The sequence below is a fragment of the Gobio gobio genome, assembly GCF_949357685.1.
Source record: "Gobio gobio genome assembly, chromosome: 9".
NCBI lineage: Eukaryota > Metazoa > Chordata > Actinopteri > Cypriniformes > Gobionidae > Gobio > Gobio gobio.
The window spans coordinates 36,955,116-36,961,614 of NC_137115.1; positions in this window are offsets into that span (position 1 = coordinate 36,955,116).

A 6,499-nucleotide genomic window follows, 5' to 3' on the forward strand; every position below is an offset into this window, starting at 1 on the left:
AGAAAAAAAAATAATTTTTTACAACACTATGATCACTTTGGTAATCAATATCTACACACTCTCGCGGTCTTCAGTTCCACTTTAAATACATCATGCAAGTAGACAAATGGTCAAGAGCAAAGACAGCAAGTTTGGATATTGGAACAGTCCCAAACAGTCTGGTTACATCTGGAACGTGTAAACACAGTCAAGTGGCGTGATGTAAACAGTAAAAAGTCCCAGTGCAGTTGAGCTGTTATATCGCCAACATATAGGTCTTAAAATGCTGCTCAGATTCAAGAATTATGTGACCATAGTAGGCACTGTATTAAACTAATCCTAATCAAAAATGTATGTGCAATTTCGTCATGTGTCAACTAATGTAAATATATTGCTGCATTTGAATTATCTTGCACACGTATTCTTCAACTTTTCTAATAAATTAGGTGTTGTCTTCCCACATCCTACATATTTTTGCATGATGTACTTAGTAGGGAAGTACGCAGATTACAGGATTGTTGTTAGTTTAATCTCAAATTGTTTGGCCAGGCAGAAGGATGGATAATATACCAGTTATAAGTAAAATTTTGTCTGAAACGTTTAAATCTTTACTATACTTTTGGCCCTCTAAAGTGGATGGAGTTTAACTGAACGTCACTTGCAGATGCAGCGTTTTAGGTCATTACGGGAGTTGCTTCTGCACTATATTTTGCACGGGTGAATCTGATGGCTTGAGGCACACCACCTTATCAGTACAAATGTCACTAGCAACTATAGACTGTAAAAAATATGGATGTTGTTTCCGTGACGTCACCCGTAGGTTTCAGAAGAGCATTTTTGAAGCTTAAAGTCAGCCGTTGCCATCTTGTCACTCCCAGATAACTGAAAATGGACAAGGAGGCAGGATGTAGGTGGAGCTGAGGTGTCTGGCTGCTGAAACCACGCCCAGCTAGCTCGACCATAGTGGCAATCCACCTGTCACTCAAGTGGCCATGCCCTTAATTATGCAGAACTTTAAGGCTTAATATAATCTAAACGGAGTTATAAAAAACAAAAATCGCCTCCCTCACAGTTGTCATGAAGGGCAAAATTAGCTGTATAGACCAAAACCACTTTTTGTTCCAGGCTTTAAACACTTTTTTTCTGCTGTAAATTTGGACATTTTAACATGGGGGAGATATAGATCTGACTCCCTTTTGAAGCCTGTCTCTAGTGGCCAGTCGATTAATTTTAGTCACTTCCATGTTGGATTCAAGAGAGACCGCGGGAGATAGCTTGCTAGCAACATACATAACTTCCCTGATAACTAAAGAAGTACGCATATCTGAAAAAGTTATGACTTGTTGAAAACAATTGTTTTAAAATAAGGTTATAAAAGTTTGCCTATGCTGGCACTAGTCATAATGATTGCTAATAATATCAGGCAAAAAGACATTTGCAGTAGGCTACCTGGTTTAGAGATTGACATAGTTACTGACATTGTTTTGTGATTCATGATTTATTATGGGTACACTACTGTAACTTTCCATTTTTGTTTCCAAAATAAAGGCCTGTTCACACCAAGAACAATAACTATAATGACATTAATAAGGATATAGTTCTAAAAATCATTCTAAATAGAAAAACAAATAGCAGAGTCCACACCATAACTTTAACGATAACGGCACAGAGAAACAATATCTGAAAATGGAAAGATCCCACTGACCTTGGTTTGTAACCTCACTTCCTGTCTCTACTGCTAAAATGACACTACCACAACAAAATGACCAATTATTCTGACTCTCACACACTTTTCAAAACCTTCTCTCTTCTTAATCCTCCTCCTCCCCATCCTTCGTCAACCCTAACAGCTGACGGCTTTGCCACATTCTTCATAAATAAAACAAAAACCATCAGCTGCCAATTTTCCACACACACATTCTCCCTTCTTTCTCTCCGCTCTTGGAGGCAGAAGTCTCCAAACTCATTCTTTCCAATCACCCTACTACTCACCCTACTACCTGTCCGCTTAATCCTATCCCCACTCATCTCCTTCAAGCCATTTTTTCTTCAGTTGTACACTAACTCATATCATTAACAACCCCACTGCTTAAGAAACCCACTCTAAATAGCACTTCTAGAAAATTAACATCCGGTTTCCCTTCTTTTCATTATTAAAATACTTGAACAGGTCTCTACCTTTCTTACACAGAACAATCTCCTGGACAGCAACCAGTCTGGTTTCAAAAGTGGTCACTCAACTGAGACTGCCCTGCTCTCGGTTATTGAAGCTCTGAGACTAGCAAGAGCAGCTTCCAAATTCTCAGTACTTCTCTTTCTGGCTCTGTCTGCTGCTTTTGACATGGATAACCACCAGATCCTCCTGTCAACCCTCAAGACAAAGGGCATCTCAGGAACCGCACTGCAATGGTTCAAGTCTTACCTCTCAGGTAGGTCCTTCAGGGTGTCTAAGTCGCAACATCTAGCTACTGGGGTGCCTCAGGGCTCAGTGCTTGGACCACTTCTCTTCTCCATCTACATGTCATTCAGAAACATGTTTTTTCCTATCATTGCTACGCTGATGAAACACAACTATACCTCTCATTCCAGCCAGATAATGTGTCGGTAGCTGCTCGCGTCTCGGCCTGCCTGACAGACATTTCTTGCTGGATGAAGGACCACTCCCTTCAACTCAAATTTGCGAAGACAAAACTGCTTGTGGTCTCAGTCAATCCAACACTTCATCACATTTTCTCCATTCAGCTAGGTTTGTCAACCAAAACCTCTTTCCAGGACAGCCAGGATCCTCAGAGTTGAGATTGATGATCAGTTAAACTTCACAGACCACATTGCTAGAACTGCCCGGTTTTGCAGATTTGCCTTATACAACATAAGGAGGATCAGGCCCTTCCTATCGGAGCATGCTGCTACACAACTCCTTGTCCAAACTCTTGTTCTATCCACACTGGGATATTGTAATGCTCTCTTGGCAGGCGTTCCAGCATGTACTGTCAAACTTCTGCAACTGATCCAGAATGCTGCAGCAAGAGTGGTCTTTAACAAGCTGAAGATAGTGCACGTCACACCTCTCCTCATAAAATTGCACTAGTTGCCAATTGCCTCTCGCATCAAATTCAAGAAACTGATGTTTGCCCACAGAACAACCACTGGCTCTACACTTCACTACTTCAGACCTACAAAAAGGCACAAAATCACTTTCACAGACCTTTAACTTGGCTGTTCCAAACTGATGGAATGACCTGCTTAACTCAACCCAAGCTGCTGAGTCTTTAGCCATTTTCAAGAAACTTTTGAAGACTCATCTTTTTCGTCAACACTTGACCCATTAAAACTAACACTTACTAATATATGCATATATATAGCCTATATATATATATATATATATATATATATATATATATATATATATATATATATATATATATATATATATATATATATATATATATATATATATATATATATATATATTTTAATCATTGCAATGTACTGTGCTAGAATAGCTGGGACTAGTCACAGCACTTGCATATTGTTGCCCTTTTTTTGGTTTGATTGCTTCTATTGCTTTCCTCATTTGTAAGTCGCTTTGGATAAAAGTGTCTGCTAAATTAGTAAATGTAAATATCTTTGGAATCACTTTCAGAATGAATTTTAAGTGATGAATGATAAAAACATTGACAGCCAATCAGAATCCATCCTGATTTATAGAGTTTGAGCATTTAAAGCTGCACTGTGTCTTTTCCGTCCACTAGAGGTCGCCTGTTCAAAACAAAGGCGTAGTTTGATGACGCTACTTTTGAGCGCAAATCTTGGGACATGTGGTCTTCACCTCACAGCCGGTGAAAACAAAATAATCGGGATAGGACTCGGGCAGAAATCATGTTCAGATGTGATTATTAACATTACTGTAGTATGAAGCAGAAGCAGGAGCGATTGTTAATAAGAAGAGCGCAACACAAGCCTCATGAGCAGCGGGACTTTTATTATGGCATAGTTGCCGGCGGGACTTTTATTATGCCACAGTCGCTGGCGCCATTTCCGCTTTTCCAGTCATAAGTATGAGGTAACTGTCTGTGGAGGTAACGCAGCTCTGTTTATCATATTAGACACATCTGAGTGTGTTGAAAATGATGCATTCGCTCGGCGGCTGTTATGACACTTGTTCACACTGCAGTAAGAGTAAAGCGCTTCTGCAAAATAAAACGGAAATCGAGGGTAACGCAGATATGACACCATCGACAGGCGACTCCCTCACACGTCCCGGTTCCTTGGTTAAAATAGCAATTTCTCACGATTTACAAATAGTTGTAAACATTTTGGATATTGTAAGTACTCAACTGAACAAAAAATATAACACTGGCCTAGTGGTTTTTGGATATTTTTAAAAATTTTACATAGTGCACCTTTAAAGCAGCAGATGACTACACTCAACATGTGCTTAGAACAAAAAAAACAACAACAATATTGTCTACTAACTAAAAAAAGCAATATTGTCTACACTGTTGTCTAATGTAGTCTATAATATAGAGGTGCAAGGATGACATATATTTGTGGGCCAACCCGGAAGTTAGCATTACCCTGGTTCCCTCGACAAAAAAACCCAATAGGATTTTTCCATTGGCTTTTGGATTATTGCAGAAAATAAGGTTATTAAACGCTTAAAAGCTTATGATTCTTACATGTTTTGTTCATTGTGATAAATCACAAATGAGCACAAACTTGATGACTTTTGAAGTGTAAATATAACCGTCAGAATTCAAAAGCTAAATGTAGGCTATAAACGAACAACTCCATGGTCACGTTACTTCAACATCACCATCACTAAGCTTCCGACAATTCTTTCAGTCTTTGTTTAAAAACATTCTAAGTTATAATAGTTTGCAAGAGCGTGATTACAAACACAATGAGGCTGTGAAAGCGGACAAGTGAGTAGATGAGTTTACTTAATTGGCGGATGATGTTTAACGTCCCCAACAACCTCTGTAGTCTCATTTAGCCACTTGTTAACAACCAACTTTTACAAGACAAGTAAAAGCTTTAAAAAAAAAATTCACACACAAGACCGGGTATTACTCTGTAGTCTCATTTAGCCACTTGTTAGCAACCAATTTTTACAACACAAGTAAAAGCGTTTTAAAAAACACACACAAAAGAGGGTATTACTGATGTATTTTATATTGTAGAATAAAATGTGAAATTATATTGGGCTTATGTTTACCACAGACTTTATTTCAAGCATTTAACCAAAAACCCAATGAAAAAAACCTATTGATTCAGAACGATGGAACCAGAAGTGCTAAAATGCTAACTCGTTTATGGGTTTTAGCCTACAAAAATACATCCCGGCAAGGGCCATTCATTCGAGGTTCATTTGTTGTGGCTACAACTCCTTCCAAGTACTTCCATAGTATTGTAGCCTAACGTTCTTTCCTTTATTTACAGATATGAGAGGGTGCAGTTTCCAGGGAAATCCATCCAAACGTATAAAATATATTATATAATTTATATTTTTACATATATCCTATAGGCCTATATCCCATTTAGGGAAAGGCAAAATCATGGTTTGGAAGATGGTTTTATGCTCATTTCAGTTAATGTAAAAAAAAAAAAAAAAGCTTTAACAATAGTCAATAGTTACGTGTAATGTTTAATATTGATTAATAAAGCTGTTGTGACGTCAAAACCCGGACGACTAATTCGCCAGTGGTTTCCTCAAGATTTTTCTGTTGGTTTTTATAATGGGGTAAATTACACACTGAAAATCTGTTATGTTTATTTTCTTAAAAAGTAACTAGATAAAAACGTTTGGGGTGTGAGCAGTGTTGCCACAGTTACTTTGAAAAAGTAATCTGATTACTCCTTTAAAAAGTAACTTAGTTACTTTACAGATTACTTGATTTTAAAAGTAACTAAGTTAGATTACAAGTTACTTTATTAGTTACATTCAGCAGTTGCCGACAACACCCCTGCCGCCTCAACATAAAAATGACAACCGTTTTTGCCAACACTCACTTTATTGGAAGTGCATTTTTAACAGTAACGTCAACAATGTATCTCCTGACATTTTAAGTTGAAATAAAAAAATACTTCCTGAAAAAAAAAACATGTTTTAATAAAAAAATGTATAAAGACAGTCTTTCTTGACTTCACTTAACATACTCTCCGTGAGACGCAAGAAGAAAGCAAAAATATATATTTTTACTAAGGAAAATGAAAAAAATTGTAACTCACAGTGACTTGGATAAATTACTTTAATCTGATTACTTGTTTGGAAATAGTATTGCGTTAGATTACTCGTTACTGGAAAAGAAGTAGTCAGATTAGAGTAACGCGTTACTGGCATCACTGAGTGTGAGTTTGTGTAATTTACGATGTAGAACAAAACGTCCAAGTATCATCAACTTATGTTTACCACAGACCTTATTTTACTCATAAACTGAAAACCCATAGGAAAATCCATGGGAAAATCTTGAGGGAACCACTGGCAAATTAGTCTCCCTGGTTTTGACGTCCCGACTGC